Here is a 23,762-nt window from a genome sequence, read left to right on the forward strand (position 1 = left end):
TCGGCAGAGCGTGCAGGTGCGCCGGGCCACTCCCGCTCATCTCCCCCACCGAAAGTCCGCGGCCTCCCGGTGACTAACGCGGCCTGACAGGCGCAGACCCCGCACCGCCCCTAAAGCTCCGCTCTGCCCCGCCCGCCCCCGTCTCCCCCCTCCTGCCCCCCCCAACTCCGCCAACCGCCGCTGACATCACCGAGCTGGATTTAAATAGCTCCGCAGCCCCCTGCCCCCCGGATACAGGGCGTCCCATTGGCTGCGGCGCCAGCCTATGGCGGCGCCGCGCCGCTTCCCTCCGCCAATGGCGGGGCCGCCGCCGCCGCGCACCTCCCCTGTCGCTAAGGGAGGGAAATACATCGCGGCGCGGCGGCTGTCAGGTGCGTTGTGCTGCGCCGTGCAGCGCTGAGCCCCGCCGAGCCCCCCGCACCGCCGGGGCCGGGGATCAGCCGTGGGGCTGGGGGCGGCGGTGGGGGTGTTCTTTCCTTAACGCTCTCCTCCCCTGCTCTTTTTTTTAATCCCTGCTACGCCAGCTCCTGTAGGCAGCCGCGGTGCCGGCTCGGGGAGGGAATGGAGTTGTGGAAAGTGGCGGGTCTTTGTTTTTAAGGGCTCCCGTCGAAGGCGTCCTTGGGGCGGTGAGATGCAGAGCCCAGCGTCGGGCGGAGAGCGGCTCCGCCGCTCCGCTTCCTCCGGGAGAGCTTGGCGAGAAAGAGAGAGAAAGAAAGAAAGAGAGAGAGGTCTGTCAGTGGTGTCTTGGGGGCCAGCCAGGCTGCTGGGGCTTGGCGGCCACGGACGGTGGAAGTGTGGGAAGAGGACGGGAGGCGAAATAAACGCACCTGGGCAGGGGCGTTAGGAGAGGAGGAGGGTTCGGGGCGGGGGGTGGTGGTGGTGGCGTGAAGGAGACGGAGAGGGACTGTGTGCCCCCCGCAAGCTGCCGGAGCCCTTGGATGTTGGCACCGCGCGGGGAGGCTTCCCGCACAGCTGCAATGGACGCTGCCCGCAGCTCCCAGCCGTCCCCCCCCACACCCCCGCCGCCTCCGCCGCCGCCGAGGGAGAGCTGCTCCCAGGAGCCGGCCGGCAGCCGAAGAGGGACGAGGGGTTTCCTCTTTCGGCAGCGCTCCTCCGCTGAACGCAGGCCCAGATAGGTTGCCTGGCAGCCACGGCTCGAGCAAATAGGTAAACGCCGCTGTGTCAATGTGCTGTCTGGAGAGGAGGAAAGGAAAAAAAAAAAGAGGAAAAAAAAAAATGGGAAAAGATGATGCGGATATCGGGCCTGGCACAGGGGACTGGCACTGCACGGGGAGATGTAATAGCCTCTTCTCCTTTGCCTTGTGCGGCGGCGAGAGGCTGTCTGACGAAAATGAAATCCTTACGTAAGGCTGGGTACCTGCTGGGTCCTGCATCGCCAGGCGCTGCCCCGCCAGCGCTGCCGGGGTCTCCTCCTGCCATGCCGCAGCCTTGGCACTACAAGGCCTGTCCTAAAAGCAGACTTTGGTCTGCAAAGCACTCTTATCTCCTAAGAGGTGCATAGCATTCTGGAACAAACAAAAGCCTATTAGGTTCCCAACTCAGAAAATTTAACTCCTTTTGGTTGTTACCAAGCTTACAGGCTCGAAAGGAGAAGGTAGAAATCTACTTTGCCATCAAGCCGTAACAACATTGCTTAAAACATTTCTGCTTGGTTACCATTTACTGCTTCACACCCTCCAAATATTTCTGACTTGTTTTTTCCCTTATCCACAATGTGTTAGTACGTTGCCTGAATATCCTAAAGATGTCGGTATGCATACTCAAAAGGCAAATGTGTGTGTAAGAACGGTAGGCAAAACACAGAACAGGGCTGAGACATTTCTTGGATTTCATCTCAGATTCTGGCTCTGCCTACAGTTTAGAGCAAGGTGGTGAACTTTCTGCCGTGCTGTTTTTCTTCTGCTCTTCCCCGTTCATCCCCAAATTGAGAACATAGCTTATGTCACAGTTGTGTTGGGCAGATTTTTTTTTTTTCTTGAGGTAAAAAATTCCAATACAAGATGAAATATTTAATTATTGTGAGAGAAGCTTCAAACATTTGCTATACAGGCCCTGGTAAAAGTAAAACCAAAAAGAATACTTTATACTTCCCTGAAACAAAACCACCAAGGAATCAGAAATCTGAGGTGCATTCCTGTTTATGTCTTTATGATATGATGAAGTTTGTGTCAAGGTTTCTTTCCCTTCTGGAGAGGGGAGCCTGTAATAAGAATCCTTCCCCCCCATATGTTTGTTTCCTCCTTTTCTTTACCTGTTATCCCTGTTTGTGACTGTGAAACCTTGTTTCCCCCTCTGTTGTTGCAGGACTCCCTGGATGAATGGGAAGTAAGTGCCGTGAGCATCTGGTGATGTCCGTGGGAGAAAGGCACGAACCACCCAGGCTCTGTTCCCTCCATCTTAAGCCTTCTGTGGTGATTTGCAGCAGCACAGGGAAGTATGAAGGACTGAGAAACTGAAGTCAGTGTTTGAGCCTGACTTCACTACAGCATAAATGGCCGTATAAGGTTCAGATCAATGAAGGGCCAGGAGTAGAATAGTAGGAGTACTTAAGGTGCCTCTTTTAAAAGTTCCTTTTTGAGTATTTAAAGATTAAAGATCTTTTTTAGAAACCATGACTCTCCACATGTGTTCATGTTTACATGTTGTAATGGAAGATAGCAGTCCGTATTGTTGTATATGATAGATACATCATGGGTCAGTCTGTATCACCTTACTGATTTCAGGGGGCTGTATTGATTTAAGCTGGATAAGGAACTAACCTGGCTAAGTTTTAAATAACTGGAATCGTATTCTCCCTCTCTTTCAGTCAGGTTTGCCCTTCATGTTCTTCTGTTTCATAATCCTCCTAGCTCTCCATTTCATCACTGCAAAACCAGCATCTCTATTTGTAAAAAAAAAAAAAAAAAGAAAGAAAGAAAAATTGGGAAAAAAAAATCCCTTAAAGGATAGTCTTTTTACAATATGATCTTTAGTTTCATCTCATATTAAATAAATTTAGGGCACAAGCTTATCCTATTTTTTTAATAGAGCAATTTAGTTTCATTTACTTACATCGGTATTTTTTAAAGCCAGAAGCTCTCAGGAAGAGAATGTGTTCGATGCACCAGAACCCCTTAGGGTTTTGATAAAAGACATGATATCATGAGTAACATCTCTACTTCAGTTATTCTTATTATACAGTAGCGACAAGATTGAATCACCATTTTTAGCTATTCTTCAGCAGAACTCGCAATCTATCAATGTGTCAGCTCAACAGCAGTTTTCTCTTCACACTAATGTGAACCAGAAGGTCCAGCTATCACTGATTTGACAATTTTATTTTATCTGAGATTGCATGTATTGCAGAAGTTTGAAGAAAATGAATTATAGGACCTATTACATTTTCCTAAAGATGTACAAAACATAAAATATGTCATCTAAAACATTTTAAACTCGTTCGTGCTGGATAACATTCCTAAGTTAGGTGTTTCATAAGCCTTATGCTATAAGCACTGTAAAATATTTGTGTGATAAATTACAAGTACAAGATCAAATGTGGGTCTCGTATTTTTCTGAATGCCTCAGATTGTCCTCTGTGTTGTTACATAATGCATCATAAAGAAATACGTGCCTCCATTCTCTTTAAATCACTCTGGCATGGACAGTACTAAGCTTTCCTTGTAGTCCTCGTTATGCAAGTCCTTGAGACTGTTAATAGCTGTCAGCTCAGCATATTTATTTAAAAAACAAGGTAACCGCAGACTTTTTGTGAAGCTCCTTGCATTTCTGGAATTCACAATGAGTCAGTTCCAGGTGCTTTCCTACCTTTCTCAACTGTAAACCAAATTGTTATGAAAAACCAGGGTTTTTCCCCCCCCCGTAGAAGAAAAGTTCCATTTGTTCCACTGTATCACAAGGTAATTTGTGTTTTTGTTGCATCGATATTCACAATACCATATAGTTATCTGAATGCACTTCTCCTGTGTCAAAATACAGTGGAATAAATGAGGATACACTAATATTAAGAATCTCTGTTGAAAAAAGGAGGCACATACATAAGTACTGAAAAAATACGTAGCATAGTAAAAATCCATGACCAATCTAGAGAAGCTATTAGGTAACAAAAATTCCATACAGGCATTAATTACTATTATTATTTAAAGCAAAGTCTGTGTTACACAGTATAAGCAGCATTCAGGTGAAGTTGATGAGACATCTGTATCGAACAGCAAGAATAATTTTTTTAAAGCTATGGTGTTACAACGTTCTATATTTCTTTACTTGGGAAGTGGAATTTTCCTTGTCTTTTCATAAAGGCATAAAATTAACAAGTCCTTCAGAGAATTAGGTGCACTGCCTGATAGACAAGGTTTTTAACTCTATCAAGCATAGAGATCAGTGGGAAAAAACGAGGAGAAATCTGTCCGGGTTTTCCACCATAGTGGAGATTTTTACAAGTTGTTTGTTCTTTAACATGGCTTCGGTTTTAAAGATGCTGAAACAGGTATATCTCAAAATTCATAATACTGACTATATAAAGAAAATTTTTGCTCTCCGTTTGTTCTTGTAGAAGTACAGGAGTAGTAACTCAGTGATGTGTCACTAGAAAGGAGGGTTTTGTGTAATAGTTTATTATTAGATCTATTAGCTTAACAAACCTCTATTGCATTTTGACTTTTTTATTTTTTACCTTTTTGTTGCTCTTTTAAATTTGGGCTGCTAGCTTAGTTACTTCCCTTCTCATAAGGGGTAGTACTTGCTTTAGAAGGTTCAACCATATTCTGGTCGGGTTTTGTTACACACGGAAAATATTTTTTTATTCCTTTTGCAAGCAGTAGGCTGGTGGGAGGAGGTCGGCACTGTAAAATAGCATACCTACTAAATTGTACTCCCACGGGTGATTAAATAAGAAAAAAGCAGAATGGCTGAGAGAAGTCATTTGTCACAGATGTTCCTGCAGTTCTCTGTTTTGTTTGAAGCTGGATTCGTCGAACACGATGAGGAGTAATTTCTGTCTGATATGAAGTTCCCATCCAAGGAGACTAAGTGGGTGAAGTTTAAATTGTGGTTTGAAAATACAGGGAAATGTTACTGGACAGTGACAGCTTGATTCGGTAGCCAAAGTGGATGCAAGGAAGTAAATTGCAGAATGCTATTTTCGTGGTGTCTGAAACATGTCAGTTCAGAAGTAAGAAGGCAAATGCATCGCAGGTATGTTACTGTGGAGCAGAGTTACTTCAGCTACAAGATGATTTTGTCTATAAAGCACAAAGATTTTACCATAAATGTCTGAATTACCTAGATTGTAAAGGGCACTGGTGCTGTTGGAGAGCAAGCATGAAATGTTGATGTGATAACGTCTGATACTTAAGTGTAATTTAGTAACTGCTTTTAACAGCATTTCGTAAGTTTACAACATGAGTTTAGTAATGAAAATTTGTGAAAATGCACAAGGAAAGCACTAATGTAATATTTATATATTTTTTAGATAGGCTGATTATCATATTTAATAAGTGGAATATGAATGAGAAGGCCCAGGACTAAGATTACTTTAAAAGGGGAATTAAAAAAAAATAATATGAAACTCATTCTTAATTTTTATTAGTTGCTATGTATTTTAATATAATTTTCCCTTTTGTAAGTTCCTTTCTGTCTCTTCCATCAGAAATATTATGCCCCTGCCCCAAAAAGGAGAGATGTAATGGCTACAATTATTTTCTGTTTACTGGAGCAAAATGATTTTTTTCCAGACTGAAATATAAGCATTAATTTGGTAGACTTCCAGCCATTTTTACCTGTGTTATTTCTGAGAAACGGATAGTGACGTCCATTATGATGCAGCATACCACAACACAGGAGCTGCAATCTAGTTGGTTTTCTTTTTTGTAGTCAGGTATCCAGAACTGTCAGCCTTTTTGCTTTTTATGTTCCTGAAAGATGAATTGGAAAAAATACTTTTGATACAACAGTCTGACTCTTCAGTCTGTGCTTCCTTTCGCATTTTCTCAGTAAATGCGACATCGACTGATAATCAGAAAAGTCGAGCCTTACATAATCAAGCCATACATTTTTCTCTTGCCTCCCTTCCTCCACGTAGCTTTCATTTTACTCTGAAAACTGAATTTTTTTAAAATACAGAATTATTTTGAGATAGTGATTATATATACATCTTTGTGAAACGGCATAGCTAAGGTAATTGTATGTATTTAGTAAAAAAAAAAAAAACCAACAAAATATTAAAATCTTGAGGTGACAACTTTAAAATTATAGTAATTTTAAATACAGCATTGTACCTAGCTGTGTAGGATCAAGTCTTTTTTCTTTACATGGGGAAATAAGGTGCTTCTACATATTCCTTATTCAGAATAAGAAAAATAAGAATGTTGTATGCCTTTTTTTTTTTTTTACTCGTAAAGCTGATGCTCCTTTGTACCCAAGTTGATTTTAATACCCAGATTTCAGAGAATGAGCAGTGATTGCTGTTGACAAAATGTATAGCAAATTAATTAAAATTCTGTCCTTCTAGATAACTAAAAATTGCTTTAGTTACGAATAACAACCCTAAAATTTTACCTAAATATGTTAGTGTGAACACTTACCCATAGGTGGCAGTCAGCTTTCACTGTAGTAGGGATGCCAAACTTTTGGTTCATGGTATTCATACTTACGCTGGAATAATGTTGATGAGGAATGTGTATGTGCATGTACAAAAGTATATATATGTCTGCGTGTGGGGAGAGGGGAAATGGGGTAAAACGTACCCTAAAATAATAATTAGGAGGGTTCTGAATTGCTACAAATGAGCAAAGGAAATTCTCGTAACTTGGAGAAAAGCTTCAGGTATTCGTCTTAAAAACCACACAAGGAATTTTTTATCTGTCCGTTGCTGTTGCCCATCTAAAATAACTAGTTTTAATTCAGAAACATGAAGGTGTCCCTAGACATTGAGGAGAAAGGCAAGTATCTTGCCAGCCTTAGAGAATACGACCCCGTAGCGTGCCAGATCCTCCAAGTGACACTTTTGTTTCATCGCCCATTATCTGTGCGTTGCGGAGGCACCACACTCTACCCTGGAAATCCCGGCAATGAGCTCCCTGTAAACACCAAGCAAATACAGAAAAGGTCCTTGGGGTGAAGGTGTCCTTTCAGCTGAGGAGAGTGAGCAAAAACCGTGGGCTGAGGTTCTCCTCCTCTTTGCAGAGACGGCTTCGACCCCCGTGGCAGCGTGAGGGGAGGGCGCTGCCTGCGAGAGCAGAGATTCAGTCAATTTTGCCCTCAGCTTTTTTAGGGCTTTATGAGGTTTATGGGGATTTCCTTCTGCAATATTGCTAAAGAGGCACTGGGGACCCCACCAAAACTGGAGGGGATAGAAGGAGCTAATAAGGACACGTCATCTCAGTCTAAAACAAGAAGAACTTGTGAAACTACACCTGATGTACTGAGGTGACAGAGCTCTTGTGAGAAAAGCAGATTGAAAACTGACATTTTTTTAGGTGAAGGCACGTTCTTGTTACTATTACAGCTACACTGGGAATCTTTTCAGTTACGATTAATTTAAAATTGTATCAAGGTAGGCCACTGTACACATTTAGCAGAGGTCAGGAACTAGCATTTTGCAAAATGGAAAATTGGAGAAATACACAATTATGTGTTGCTACTACAATGTTTGACTGTGATGCAAGATTAAGGGCTCAGAATGGTGCAGTATTATTAAAACAGAAGGCCTAATTCTCCTTATGCAAGAGTCGCAGCAACACACATCATTGTATAAGCCAGAGCAGTCAGTCCGATTTCAAAGTCAAACAGGGTATTTCCACATACGTGCAACCACAACGTGACCAATTAGGTGCCTGCATATGATGTGAAGACCCATTCATTCCCCATCTATAATAACAAGAAGGATTGCACTCCACGTTCATTTACACTCTTGTGTAACACTGCTGAATACAAGATAGCAGGTGGTGATAAACTGGATGGTGACAAAGGGGTAAATCTGATATGCATTTTGAAAATCAAGGCTTTGACTGGGGCAAGGCTGGAGAAGTCCTCCCCAGCCCTGGAGCCTGATCCCAGCCATGGCAGGCAGACATGTTGTGGAGATACCAGGCTCCATCTTGAAGCTACCCATGTCTTGAGGCTACTCCTCATTTTCTGTTCCCCTAAACAGTTAAAGTGGATTCAGCACCATCTGACCCTTTTGTGTTCTGCAAGGTTTCTGGCTTCTTTTTCAAGAGTATTTCTCGCTCCTGCTGTAAAATCCCTTCCAATTTATCAGCCTTTGAGCTCTCATAGGTTAGTGCCAAAACCTGCTCAGCCTCAGTTCTGCTAAAACAGCCATGCCATACCTGCTGTAGAGGAGAATGCCTTTTCCCCCACCTTTCTCCTAACCCTTCTTTCTACCTTTTCCACTTTCAGTAAATCTGGTATTCCCTGCAGGGTTAGAAGTGGACACAGTAATCCAGATATGATATTCTCAGGGCCTCCCAGGGTGGTATTAACACCTTCCTATCCCTGCTAGATACATAGTAACTAATACTTGGATATTTTAAAACTTTTTTTATTCAGGCTACATGCTATCAATATCTCACAGACCTTGAGAACTGACCAAAAAACCCAACTTACCCTTTCTTTATAGATGCTGATAGCAAAAGCTCTTATTATTTGTTCCGAGTTTGTCACCTTGAACTTTGCACTATCCTACTGGTGTTGCATGATGAGGGTGTCAAAAGATTTTTTTTTAAAAGACTGTCATTAGTGTCATCCAAGCCATAGGCTTCCCGGGAATTTTCTGGCCTGTCCAGATTTGTCCAGGAATCTCTACACTTTGCACGACTGCAGGCATGAGCTGGCACATGCACATGATACTGCACAGGGCTTTACAGGTGAGCTAGCTTGGCTCACAAAACAGAATTGTTTCTACTATTACATTCCCTCTGGCACATCACAGGATGTTATTTCAGGTAAGCCTCCAGAAAGTTGTACAGCACTTCTGACTCCATGTCCTGCACTGGCTTCACCTGACATCTCTGGGAGTAAGAAGCCAAATTCTCACATACTTTTCCAGGATCAACTGAGGAGAGGGACTGAGTGTCACATTATATTGTTTTTATTGATCTTGCAGGTTAATCTTCAGTTTACAGGCTATGCCTGTGAGATTGAAGGGAAAGAGGGGGGTTCAAGAGTTGTGTCACAATCTTGAATAACATATACAATGAAGATTTTTTTTTTGGTAGAAGAATATGGAAGATGTATATGGTTGTGTTTCTGGAATTTGAGTAACGTTATGTCTGTCTCTAATTAAACAAGAAATATCTATTTTTCTTTCTTGTCTTTGTCTTTCCTTGGAACTCACTCTATGAAATTTATATTGTGTATTTAAATATCGATTTTATTTGATGTATTTTACTTCTGTACCCGTGGGACAACTGAGGAACTTGGCCACTGTATTTTATCTTTATAGAAAATACCATACTGGAGAACTTTTGCTAGGTTTGGCACATGCTAAGTTCCAGGATCTGGAGTGAAGTCCATTATGTAAAGTTACTTTTATGTTCTTTGTTATACCGTATTCCAGCTCCCTCCCCATCCCCCATTTGTACAACCAGTGCCACAGCTTTGTGATCATATTCTTAGTTTGGAAACTAATATGGAAATAATAAGATCAGTCTGGGATTGTTCTTTAATGAAGTCCACTAGCAATTTTCCTCTAGCCTGAGACTTCCCCTTTAAAACTACTTGCAAGCTTTTATTTGTATTAAGAGCTAATTTAGTAATTGCTGTCTTCCTTGGTTTTTTGGGGGGGGGTTTGTTGTTGTTTTTTTTCAAGTAGCATGCTAACAAATTTTTCCTGAAATCCAGTCAGATTATGTCAACTCATTTCCTTGGTGTAGGAAAGTAGGATTTAATGCTTTTTTCAATGTCTGGCTAGTGTGACATAATGTGTTATTATGAAAGCTTTGTGGTATTTTTCTTTTTTTCTATTTATTCAATTTTAGTCTACAATTCCTTGCATCCAAGTTCTTGGTGGGGAGTCTCAATTTTTGACCCTTTTAAACTCTCATTACTTCTAAAATCCTATCTGAAGTAGCTGCTCTTCTGCTCTGTACCAATCAGTACAAGTTTTTTCACCCAGAAATACAAAAAGCCATAATGGAACTTTTTTTTTTTTTTTTTGCCCATTTAGCTTCCATCTGATTCACAGAGAAGGTCACTTGCAGAGATGTTTCCATGTTGCTGAAACATGGATTTTCTTGGAGGCTTTAGTGTGTAGCTGAAAAAACCATAGACATAACAGCCTCTAAATCCTGCAGTTTACTGCTCTGAGACTTTTACCTGCCACTTCTAGTCTTAGGAATAGCTCTAAAGAAAGATTCAGGTAACTACAGACATTAGGCCTGAAGACCAAGCCAGGTGAACTTGTTAAAGAAAAGAATTAGTGAGCAAATGTTTTTTTTCCCCTAAGTGTGACTTAGGGAAAGAAAACGGCAGCTTTTGTGAAGGGAAGTGATTGCTGCCTTGTGAGTCCTGCTGTATGGGGAAAGGAGATCTGGTTGATACAGCTACAAGGAATTAAACAAAGACATTTGATATCTTTTACCAAAAGCTTTCAGAGGAATTAAGCTGCGTGGGGAAAGAGGCAGCTTCTCACATGGACAAATAACACATGGAAAGACAGGAAGCTGAGTGGCTGAGCAACAAACCAGCAGAGGAACCTCAGGGTAGATAACTGCACTGTGATACCCAGGGGGAAATGGTTGGGTCTCAGCTGGCTGTTACCCCTCTGGAGCAGCATCATGGGGCTGTAAAAGACACTTCCACAAACACATCAATGCCCTTGGCAGTGGTTCAAAAAGCAAGCAAAATGTTAGGAATTACTGAGAAAGGGACAGGAAGCAAAATTTAAAGATAGATAGGCAGGTAAATAAATAAACGAATAAATAAATCCACTATTGCTGTGCTGCATAAAACTTTTGGTACCACTTTCCAAGTCTTGCACATGTTTCCTTGGCTTGGCTGCCTTTCACATAAATGCATAGCAACGCGCATGTTTAAAAAACATTGCAAAATCAAAGCTAGAAAGCAAATATCAGACAAACAAACAAAACCCAGAAAGAGAAACAACAGTTTGCTTCTCCTCCAGCATCAGAAAGGCCAAGAGGAAAAGCAACATCAGAAGAAGGAAGTCATGGCACTGCTGGAAACATACTACCAAGTGATGACAGTGAGTATGTAGAGTAGTCTGGTCGTACTTTGACCTGTATTTTCAGCTGTCTTCCTTATTTTATCCTCCCAGATTGAATCTATTTGCAATGTTGTTACAATGCTGCACTTAAAAATCATTAGTAAGCAGGAGAGACCATTGTGGCCAGGACTGTAACACAGACACACAGACACAACACTGGGCAAAGAGATGTGATGGCAGACTTTGTTGACACTGCTTCTTGGACAAGGTAACTGGGAGTACCTCAGCCATCAGGGTTATTTAATATTTTCAGTAATGACCCTGTACCAACAACACAACTCATGTATCAACTGTACTGGTGAAATCTGCTAACAAGGCAAGAGCTTTCAGTACAGAGGAGGACTATGCTGTTATAGTGGAAGTGAACCCTGTGACTGTTGCCTTCCTAAATGCAGGTTAAAATGTAATCAAAAACTATGCCTCCATGCAAAGAAACTAGTAAGAGTTCCAACCACAGATGGGAGCTTAGGAGTTGGACTCTCTGAGACAGACACAAGGGGCTGTGAAGGTCACAGGGTGATCCCGTGAGGCACCGGCATGATGCAGCTTGGAAAGAAGCAAATGTGGGTGCAGGGTAGAACAAGAGCCTATACAGGATTTCCTGTATAGGTACCACTTTCCAGACCAACTCATATATGTGATATCATTCATGATTTGGGCCACCTGTGCTCAGGAAATGTGAAACACAACCTCATGCAGAAAGCTGTTCAGGACAAGATGGAGCGTGCCTTGCCAGAGCTGGTTAGCAAGGGCTGCATTCATTAACTGAAGACTGACAGGGAGGGGATATTTCTTTGGAAGAGCTTTTCTTTTCTGACTCCCAGAGCCTTCCCTGTGGGTGCTGCTCCAAGTACCTGTGGAAAACTGAAGGCAAGGGGGAAGCGGGGCTGGACACACTTCCAGCTCCTCCACAAGGCATGGAGAGTGATTATGAGAAGGGGTGTTCAGCCAGCAGCTCTGTTGTATGCATGATGGATGGTAACATTTTTCACTACTGTAAGGTGGCAGCAAACATTTTTAAGCGAGGTGATCAATTTTCTTCCCTAGCATCTAATTGAACACCAGTAAATACGTTATTAAGATGCTTGACAGTGTGCTCTTTTGCAATCAGGGCCAAGATGTAGCCAGATACTCATCTTAATCTCTCCAGACACATTTCTAATGAATTTTTACACTGCCTAGAGGAAAGGTCCCTGGTCTGAAGTGGGACACCTGGATTATAAAAGCAAATTATAATGAATAATATATTGTGTTTATGATGTCAGATTGTCATCCAAAGACAGTGGTAAAAGTGCTGGAGTCCTGTTAATCAAATTCCTAATTTTAAATCACTTCCAAGGTTCAAGGTAGGATGTTTATTTCTTGACAGTGCTTTTTAACTCCCTACTCATAGTCTATCAATATACCACCCAATACTGAGGAAAAATGTAGTTTGAAATAACTCCATTGTATTACAGTGTGTTTGTTATCATTCTTTCCTGTGAAAATACAGATAAACTTCCTTTCTACTTACCAGAATATGGCATAAAGTCAAAGCTCTATACCCATTGCAGGGTGCAAACAGGGAAGAAAGTTCTGTCTTCTTGACTGCTCAGTCCTCTATTTCTTTGAGTAATCAATCCATATTTCTGCAATGGCAACTTTTTGATCTTCTATTTTCTGCTGGAGGCTTTAAAAATTTTACTCTGAAAAATTGGAGCAAAAAGTCTGCTGAGTTCTACCATACAAAAGCAGCAAATGCTTCAGAAATAGATTCTAGTTCTCATCGAAAATCTCAGTTCTAGTCAGCATAGAATCATAGAATGGCCAGAGTTGGAAGGGACTTTAGAGATCATCTAGTTCTAACCCTCCTGCATGGGCAGGGACACCTTACTCTAGATCAGGTTGCCCAAGGCCCCATCCAACTCAAACACTTCCAGGGAGGGGGCAGCCATAACTTCCTTAGGCAGCCTGTGCCAGTGTCTCACCGTCCTCAAATTAAAGAATTTCTTCCTAATGTCTAACCTAAATCTTCCCAATTCAAGTTTTAAACCATTTCCCCCTGTCCTCTCACTACACACCCATGTAAAAAGCCCTACCCCAGCTTTCTTGTAGGCCCCTTCAGATAACGAGAGGTTGCTATATAGTCAGCTCAGAGCCTCTTTTTCTCCAGGCTGAACAACCCCAACTTCTTTAGCCTGTCCTCATAGGGGAGGTGCTCCAGCCCTCTCATCATTTTAGTGGCTCTCCTCTGGACACATTCCAGGAGCTCTATGTCCTTCTTAAGCTGGGGACTCCAGAACTGGACACAGTTCTCCAGGTGGGGTCTCACAAGAGCAGAATAGAGAGGAAGAATCCCCTCCATCAACCATCTGTCTGTGCTTCTTTTGACGCAGCCCAGGACCCGGTTGGCTTTTTGGGCTTCAAGCATACATTGGCAGCTCACGTTGAGTTTCTGGTCCACCACCACCCCCAAGTCCTTCTCCTCAGGGCTGTCCATACAATGAAAAGAGGGCCCAAGGTGTTCAAATCTCAGACAGAAGCTATTTGGGAAGGGAAGTTGGCTTTGAGCAGTCTTTTCACCATTGTGGTTCAGAAAACTACATAACCAATCTAAGAAAAAATAAATAATCCATTTATCACCTTGTGCAGTGTAACCACAAAGGGTGTGACTACAAATAAGGATTGGATTATGAATTTTAGTGGTCTTCCTGTTTTTTTCAATTCTGTATTCGTTACCATTGTTAGTTGACTCGTATATGAGTGAAAGCAGCCATATGTTTTAGTTTGGGGGGGTTATGGCATTGTTTCTACAATAAAAATTCAGGCTACAGCTTTGCAGACAATTATCTAATATTTCACAAACTCCAAATAGCTCCTGAACAGCAGACCTGGGTTAAAAGACATAAAAATTGACTGCATTAAGGTATTTACAAGAAAGCCTGAAGCAGCATTCCAGTAAATCGTTATTATCAGATATGAAGTAAATTTTCCATTAATTAATTACTCCAGTCTCTGGAAATTCATCCTTGACCTATAGATGATTTTGCTTTGAAACCTTCTTTATTGTACTAATATGGCAAAAAAATAAAAGGACTCAGTTGAACAACTGCAACCAAGGTGGTAATGCAAGAAGTCTATTTGAAAAGCAGATCCCCACATTTTCCATGCCATAAGCCCAGGCAGAGGCCAATGCACAATACCAGCTGTTGGACTGAAGCACATGGAGCACCCATGGAACTGGGATTCCTGTGGTGCTGCCTATGCCATGGTCCTGTGCCTTCCACAGCCCTCTTGGAGACATTGTCTTGTGTCACCCAGGCAGCCAGCAGCAGGACTCCTGTCCCCTGAACCCTGCCCTGCCAAACAGGAGCAGACTGAGCACCTGGGCCTTTTGCTCAGGTGAAGGTGGGGTGGGGGCAAGATGATTTAACTTCAAACTGGGTGCCATGCAAGCTGAAAGAAAAACACTTGCAACAGCCCCATTCTGTCAGGGAACTTACTGAAACTCAGATTGCCAACTGCAAACTCTGGAGGCCTGATTCAAAGGGTGCCACTTTTTAACCCTGGGGCATGGCAGTAGAGATAAAAGCTGGGTGGCAGAATATAGTAATCTTCAGGATGTGCAGCATTATTATCCTCAGAGGCTGTGTAACTACAATAGCTCCTTCCACATCTTGTTTGAACTTGAACTGTACCTTCTTTAGGGCAGAGAAACATTTTCAAAATTTCTCTGAACATTGTAGCACTTCTTTTTAAAGGTATAATTTTCAGCTCTTCCACTGACTACTTTTTGGCCAAGTTAGTAGTACATTTTTAGCTCATTTATTTGTCTGCATCGTAGGGACAACTGTATTTGCCTGCCAGTGTGAAAAGCTGCAGTGTCCTGCAATTTCTGTAGTTTCAGATTGCAGTTTATCTTGATGGGAAACAGTATCCTCAGATTAGAGATATATTAATTTCCGTCCTGGAGCAGGAGGCTTTCAGGAAATAAAAGCCCATTCCTAATCAGGCAGAGAAATGAGGGCAGCATGGCATATCCAAAATGAGACAAAATGTTTTCAGTTTTAATATAAGATGCACATGTGTTGGCTTTGCTTTTTGGAGGACAAAGAAATATGAAAGAATGGTAATATTATTGACTCAAATTATCCAAAGTTCTATTTTGTGTAAGAGTTAAACCAGTCCCACCGGCCACGGATATCTGGGATTTAGGAAGAAGCCAGGGCTGTAGAACCAGATTCACCTTTCCTGTCTTTACACCTCCAGAGCACATCCCTCTTCTTCCCTGAACTCTCCTTATATCTGAGAGAGAAGTAGCAGGTCATTTCAATCTGAACTAGGGATCTGAAGTAGGTCACATGAGTTGTGCTCCAGAAAGCCCACTTTTTTCCATTGGTTAAGAGAGGCTGTATGTTTTGTGGGCATTGCAAGTGTTCTGATGTGGTACTTCACAGGAAAGGTTTGTTTTCTTCATTGGACAGATAAATTCTTCCTCCTTTGCACCTGTTCTTTCTCAGTAAAAAGTGGAGCTGTGCAAGCATACTTAAAGACAACTTGTAGTCCTGATTTTTTTTTTTTTTTTATTTCATGCAAAAAAGTTAATAGAAAAGAATCTTGTTCCTCAGATTTGCCTTCTGCTTGGGGATACAAGGAGACTTCCACTGGGCACAGAACATATTTTATTCATTTCATAGATCTTTTTTTGCATGGGATACAAGTATTTGTTTTGCTGGATTCTCAAAACTTCTGGAGAAAAAAACCCAACCAACCAACCAGCCAAAAAAAACCCAAAAAACCCCCAAAAAAAAACTGTTGCCATGCAAATGCCTTTCAAGAAAACAAGCAAACAATTTTCAGAGCCAAGATCTCCAACTTGGTGCCGGTCAGCTGAGATCAGCCACTTCACACAAGGAGGGAACATGGGCTGGGCCTGCTGTAGCTGTATCACTACAGATGAAAAATAAAGGCAAGATTTCCACTGACCAGTATTTTGCCTGAAAAGGACAACTGGTTCCAGTACACACAGTAGCAGCACCTGAGGGATGGGGCAAGTTTTATTTCCCAGTGCCACGCATGAAAAAACCCTTTAGGTGCAAGGAAACAGGGACAGTCTGGAAGAAACAAGAAGAGGAAAGCAAAGAGTATTAACTACAAATGAACAGGACAGTCTGTAGGAGGATAATTTTCTCATTTTAAAGATGGTGCCTGCATTAAAATTTCTTCCAGCAGCACGTGCATGACTGATACTTACTCAGCTGATACTGCAAAGCAACAGTGACCCTGGCACCAGTGCCGAGGCAATATTTACAGAAGGATGAACTATTTTTGAACAATGTCTCCAATGTACTAAGCACAAATAGGCTTTTCTTCAACATCAGGCATGCATGTTGTCTCGTTCCAATGATTCTGTTCGTGTACAAATGTATTCATTGTGGACAATGCAAGGAAAATGTCATTCTCTATTTATATCCCAGTTTCCCTTTGTCCTCTTTACAGTATCTCGGGGCAGTGATGCAGAGCAGAGTCTTGCTCTAAACTCATGCAATTTTCCCCTCTATCTTCTTCTGGAGCTCTCGCAGTCACCAAGGCCCAGAGAGTTAAAAGGCTCCCTACAGCAGATTTTTTTTTCTTTTTCTTTTTCTTTTTTTTTTTTTTTTTTTTTTTTTTTTTTTGGAGCCACAAAGATCTCTCTCTCCCTCCGCTTCCCATCAGAGAAGATCCAAGTCCTTTCCCTTGCTCCATCACTCAGAGTACATAATGGTCTTGGCAGCAGAGGATGGGGTGGTAGCAGCATTCTGAGCTGGGTAAGTGGATGCACCTGGCACATCAGCATGAATAGGCAGCGTTAAGGCGATTCTCCCCCAGTAATGTATGAAACCATCCACTTCATCAACAGCCTCTCTGGGATAAAGGCTGCCTTTCTGTTGACTTGGATAAGTTCCCCAGTATGGTCAAAACAGAATAATGGAGGACTTTGAAAGAAGGGCCCTTGCCTGGAAAATAATTAATCTAGCAGCAGAGAGGCAGGGAGAAAGATTTAGTGACACTTGAAAACAAAAAACAACACCTCCCCTCAAGTCCTAGGGCTGAGCCAAAAGCATGGGTGCAGACTCGCACTGCACTTTCATCGTGGTGCAGATCATCTGTCCTGAAAGCATCCTCCTTGGGCAGGTTGGCCACCTTTTTTGGGTAGGAATTAGAAACATTATTTTAAATGACTTTTTAGTGAAATGATTTTTTGCCTTTTGAAGTATCATCCGATTTTCTCCAATGTGGAAATTTCCACAGCTCTCAAGGGCAGCATTCCACCCTGATAAGCTTCAGTTTATCGCTAAACTGATAAGCATGGTTTTAGTACATTTAAGCACACCTTAAAAATAATCAATTGCTAAAACTCTTTACTTCAAATTGCTTTGAATTGGAAGCTCAGCCTCAAGAAGGGTTTGCCTTTAATACATTTCTGCAATCATTCCAACCATGTGTATACAAAAAAATATTCCTACATGCCTCAGATGCAACAGTGAAGTGAATATAACACATTCCACATGTTCTAAGAAATTGTGAAACTCACAGTTCTAAAGAAAGAATATATGACTGCTTTCCAGTGTGAGGCTCCCAAGGCCAGAACTCTCACTTGACTGGATCTCCCAGTAAGAACACCCTTTACACAGGGTCCACATCCAGTTCACTGTCAAGTGTCAAAACATTCACCAGTGCTTAGAGACTTTATAAAAGATTCACTTTTTTTTTCTTTTCTGATAAAATATCTCAAGCAGGTTAAAGGAATTTTGTTCTCTGAAAGAAAAGTTTGAGACCTAATGAATATTACGAAATTAAATTTTTTAAAACCACATACTGCATTTTAGATAAAGGTTATATATAACACCAAATAAATTAACTCTTCCTGTAGTTCATATTCCTAATAATGCATGGTTTCATATGCTTTAGCACACAGAAGATTAGATAGCTTTAAAAATAGAGCAGTCAAACTTTTAGCACAGCATGAGATGAAGATAAGGAGTATTTAGGCACTGAAAACATCTTTGCTTCATCACCTTCATTCTCATCCATAAGGAATTTAAAAATTGCAACTGAGCAATTCTTAACAACTGGACAAAAATAACTTCTATTAGCTGGGAAATAAGTTAAGATCTTTCAACTTTAAGGGATAGAGATGTCATGTTGATGGCATGCCTTATCATTGCCATGAATTGAAGTTTGACAAGAGCTGGTAATCCTGACTTTTGGAGAGATTATTAAATGACTGAAAGCTATGCATAACCCTGAAGAGTAAATGAAGATTAAGTGATCAATCTATTATGGACACATGTTTTATGTGACTTCAACAGTTAGCTGGCAGTAATCATTCATTCTCATTTTCATTAGTATTTTAGAAAGTGGTGTCTCCCCAAGTTAATACTGGCATATCCAAGTAAGGATAGTACTGAAATTCAAATGATCTAGACTGTAGTTTGTTTGTTTTTTTCAAAATTCCTGACATTACCATATTGAAAACACTCAGACAAACAACTGATTAGTCTCCTTTTAGATAATGAAAACCCCTTAGAAGTGTATAATCTGATTTGAGTCTCTAGTGAGCAGAGGGAAAGATATGTGCTTTTCAGCAAAGTTTTAAAATCTGTTTTCTCCATTTACAAAGAGCTTCCCTGTGTACGTGTCAATACAGAAGACCTTTTCTGTGCAAACATTTCATTTTATCTATGGACAAGTCTGGGAAAATGTTACTTAGCACTTTTTTTTCATCTGATGGTATAAAATGCATGATTGCATCTAATGACACTGTGTGTGTTTGTTGGTTCTGCAGCAACCAGTATTACTTTTTTTTGTAATTTTAAATTTCTTAGCAACAAAAAAAGTTTAGCTTCTGTTGTTGGAAGCTATGCTAGGATTATTTTTACAATCTGCTCAATTTATCTGCTCTTACATCTGACACTGCACCATAAGCAACTGAGAAACATTTTCTACACAAGCTACAGAAGCATCATACCATACTTCTGCTCTGGCAGAGGTTTAGTAGCATTGCTGACCTTCAGTCTTTAGGTGAACACTCCCACTCTCTCCTGGCAAAACAATTTCAGAAGATGGCAGGCCACTTTCAGGTTTCACTTGCACCTGAGGAACTAATTAAAAAAAAATTGGAATTTAGTTTTCATTTCACTTTAAAGAGAAGCTTTAAAAAACAGGTAATTTTTAACCAGTAGTGAACAAATAGCTAAAAAAGAGACTGAAATGATGGTAACATTTTGGCAGCCACCTTCAATATTACCATCTTGTGTGGGTCTGAGGGAGTTAATGGACCTGACCTCTTTCACTGTGACTTGGACAGACAAACATCTAAAAGAGGTTCAAATGTCGTCGTGTTGATCACTTTGTTTTTTCCTGTAGCCAACTGCTCTTCCTGATGAAGAGGATAATTTGTTGATTAAATTGCTATTTGTTTTAATGAATTTCTGGGAAACCAAGGCTCCTGTCCATAACAGTAGCAGGTCACTGAATAGTTGCTTTCATGTACTCGAGCACTTCACACCTTCTAGGTCAGGCAGTCTCGATGTGCACCACCATACAACAGCTTCTGCAGGACAAAGTTTTCACTTTCATTAAATTTCATAGCAAAACTTCTTCCAGCCTCTTTGTATCAATAACCATATAAAGGTAGGTTACAACACATGGTTTAATTTGGCCTTAAGTGGTTTTATCTGGCAGGGGAAAAAAACAAACTGTTGAGCACTAACCTTGAATTAGAAGCTGACCTCCGAATTAGTCAGCCTCTTCCTTGTAAATGCATTTCATAGAGTATAAACATGAACCATCTATTTACATAATGTTAGTGACAGCCAAATGATTCCTTATGAGCATTAATTCTGGAAATCCCAAACTTCCTTGCTGGAAAAGGGTTCATAACTCTCAAGAATCCCTCCATCAAGTAACTGCAAATAGAAAAGGATGATGGTTTTCCAATCAAATTTAGAAGTTCTCTTGTATTTCACTAAGAAACCCTTCTACAACTCCTCAATGATTAGTGTAATCTACTGTTAAATGACATGCAGGGTACAGGTAGAAAGGTCTGTGCTGGTGATGCTGCAGGCTGCTCTTGTACCATGGTGGCTTTATTCACTGTGCAAAGAGCACCCTGAGTCCAGTTTGGCACTGGAGAGCCCTGGTGCCATCAGAGTGCAGGTGATGGCCCTGAGGGATGTCAGTCAACAGCAGCCCCGTTGTACACCTAAATTTCTCCACCTCTCCAGTTCCTGCTCTGCCAAGAAGAGGAGGGCAGTGAGGACAAAGGGATATTCAGTTCTTCTGAGGCTGAGGTCCTTCTGAAGCTTCCTGCAGAAGCTCAAGAAGCCAGTAGAGCAGATCAGTGGGGTCCTACACCTATGCTGTTGCCTCTAGCACATATATTTGCATCCCAACTCAGCTCACTGCTATGTCTTGGAGGTTTTTAGCTTTTTTCCTGACATCCAGGGAAAATGAAATCCATGGAGTGCTACCAGGCTTTTGAAGTGCTTGAGTTTCTTTGGCTGTTAGCTTGACTATGTTTAAGAGCAAAATTTTATAAAAATAACATAGGGAATATGATGAAAAACAAATGTGAAAAAGAGGCAAAGTACTTGTGTGGAATATTCTGCAGACCATGGGGGTATGTAAAAGGTTTTCAGAGGCAGAAAAGTAACTTGGTTCATTCTAGTTCATTTTTGTCCATTTTAAAGGGAGAGTGGTTTGTAGATGTCAAACCTTTTGTGTTGCTGTTGTTGAATAAATAGCAGAATGTCCTTTCCTCTTTTTGAAGCGGTATTTCCAGAAGGTGACTTTTTTATTATTGCAATAAGAGTACATACCATACCACCACATATCTACCTTGTTCTGCACTTATTGGCCTGCCCTACCATAATATGCCATAATAAGTCTCTAAATTAAGATGATATTTTTCATGCTTTCAGCGACAGCAGCAAAGTACTCTACTCTTTGCTGTGTGCTGTTATTATTAGCTCCCCCATGATCGAATTCCAGCCTCGGGCACTGGTTGTGTGAGGAGGTTGAGCTCTAATGGCAGGTTTCAGCCCTTGTTTTGTCTGTCTGCGTTCACCCTACCTAATTCATGTTAGGAAGCACAGAGCCTCAGTTGAACAGAAGGGATGTGCACAGCCATTTTAGCTATACCCAAATTACAGCTTACAACTTGTCCCCAGACTAAAATAAAGTGACTTCTGCTTAACAGAAAGACGTTAGGTGCTTCAGGATGGTGCTTTACTCCAGAACCATCTTCAGCAGGTGAGAATAAGAAAGAAAACACCCAAAGCCTTGTTAGATAACCACCAGCAGACCACTTTCCACTACCCAGGACTGTTTTGCTCACTGACACCTTCTGTGTGATGGACACCAAGCCTTTGGTGCTGGTTGACATTTGTGGGGCAGGTTGCAGGGGAAACTGATGGTGTTTCTTCTTAGTTCTTCAACACTGCCAACCATACGGTTCAGAGTGGCCCTGCAGATGTCTAGGGAAGTGTGGAGCCTTTACTGAAGGTCTGGAACAAATCTTTTCATTCATCAGCAAAAGTAAATCAAACATCTTCCCCTCCTACTGGGGGAAGGTGTTATTGAGTCCCAGCTGAGGATGCCATCCATTCCTCTTGACAAATGGCTAAAGACATGCAGCAATATCCACACAATGGGTGCCATGGAGAGGGCAGGAATATTGACTCCTGCAGATGTATCTCTTTGCCTCTTCATAAAGACCGGGGCTGACAGAGCTTACTCTTTCTCAGGCCTCCTTCCTCTGGTGGTCTTTGCTGTGGAACAGAAAGGTTGTCGTGTAAATAAACCAACTCCCTCCAGAACCAGAAGCCAGACCAAGGGGTAACATGCATTTACTGTGCTCATTTATATTCATTTTGCTCATTGTAGTCAGATCTGAAAGCATTTCATAGGTGGAAAAAACAATTCCTTCATCTCATTTTAGGATTACTTTCTGGGAACATAGTGCTGTGTGGCTACAGAACATGTCCTTCTGTGGCAGGAGAAGATTTCTGATCTTCACTGAATTCTGTAGAAGTTCCCTGGGCGCCTCCTGAAAAACCCCTTCCCTTTGAAGAAAAGAGTTGAATGGAAATCTTAAAGTGATTAAAACACAATGCTTTGGGAAAAAGCCTTTTTCTAGCCTATCAATAACATTTCTGTTTCAGTATAAACTAGAGGTCACAGGAAAAACATTTCCAAGGTTGATGAAAAGAACAGAAAAAGTTCTTGTCCTTTGCCCATGCTTTGCTTTGTGTCAAAAATTGAAAAATGAGGTGGATTCTTGGCAAGAATCTCTCAGTCTCTCTCACCAGCACTATCCCATTCCTTGTGGCAGCTCCTCAGCCCAGCAACAAGTGGGAGTGTGGCACAGTGGGGATGGGGTGCACTGCAGCATCTGCTGCCACATTTCTCTCCAGAGTTTTGGAGAATTATGGTTCCTTCCAGGGATATCCACATCCAGCACATGGCTGACACCAGGCTGTCCTTCATTTGTCTTTTGCTCCTTCAGGTTACAAAGCTTTGAATTGTTTTCCAGCTCCATGGTGGACGTTACTGATGACAAATTATTTACACTCCTAGTATCTCTAGAAACCTCCAATTGGGTTTCTCCTGGCATAGTTTAACACACTTAGTGCTTGCCAGATATATTTTTTTAAATTCTAAATGCCTTTCTGTTGCTAGGTGGAAATTTTTCTGACTTTCAGATATGAAGTGACTAATAGGATGCATTTCATAATACATCAGCAATACAGTACTTGTTATTATCATATTTCAGTGCCATTTAAATGTTACCAACCTGCATGGGAAGGATGTGGTAGTATATAATAAAGAAAGTAGGGAGAATCCTTTGTTCTTTAATAATCACATTTTATAAAGTTAAGAAGGTTTATTGTGTTAGGGACACAAGGTTAAAAAATGTTGGGTTCTCAAACACTGTTTTTCAGGAGATGAATGAATTTCCAACAGCAAACATTAGGCTTTAGGACTGAGGTGGAGTTTAGATGCCATAAACCTCAACCTGCTCTGATGTAGATCTTCTCTCACGCTTGTGTGTTCACAGGCTGTAGCACATTTTCTCCCATCTCAGTTGGATAGATGCTGTTTTTCCACCTCCTGCTGCTACCTCCTCTGGTTCTTTATTAATAGACAGTACATCAGCCCATAGGAAAGCAAACGAATGGAGAAGTCATGTGGACAAAAAGGAGTGGACACTGACAACAGACAACACCTTGGGATAGCATTCACTGTACATGAAGGAAAAAAGTGAGGATGCCATTTAAATCAATAAATGTGCTTGTAATTTTTGCCCTTTAAGCTTCTGATAATAAGTCTTTGTGCTACTGACAGCTGCTCTGGGTGAATAGTATCACCATCTTGCAGCTGGGATGGATCCAGTTCCCGAAAAACTTCAGTGGCCATGCTAAGAGAAACAGGCTTGGAAAATTCACTGATGGCTTAATAAAAACAACAAACCACTTCAACCTGTGAAGGCTCTCAG

The 23,762-nt window shown here is 41.5% G+C and overlaps 1 long non-coding RNA gene across 2 annotated transcripts; it reads left to right on the forward strand.

Annotated features, from left to right (window-relative positions):
- The first annotated feature begins 377 nt into the window (after window positions 1–377).
- LOC139794916 (uncharacterized) lies at window positions 378–23,681 on the forward strand. 2 transcript variants are annotated; one of them, XR_011725315.1, is made up of 3 exons: window positions 378–1,167; window positions 2,326–8,960; window positions 23,325–23,681. It is a non-coding gene; the product is annotated as an uncharacterized lncRNA (long non-coding RNA). The 2 variants fall into 2 exon arrangements; XR_011725314.1 differs by lacking the exon at window positions 23,325–23,681 and having other exon boundaries at window positions 2,326–9,320.
- The last annotated feature ends 81 nt before the right edge of the window (window positions 23,682–23,762 follow it).

The sequence above is a fragment of the Heliangelus exortis genome, chromosome 3, assembly GCF_036169615.1.
Source record: "Heliangelus exortis chromosome 3, bHelExo1.hap1, whole genome shotgun sequence".
NCBI lineage: Eukaryota > Metazoa > Chordata > Aves > Apodiformes > Trochilidae > Heliangelus > Heliangelus exortis.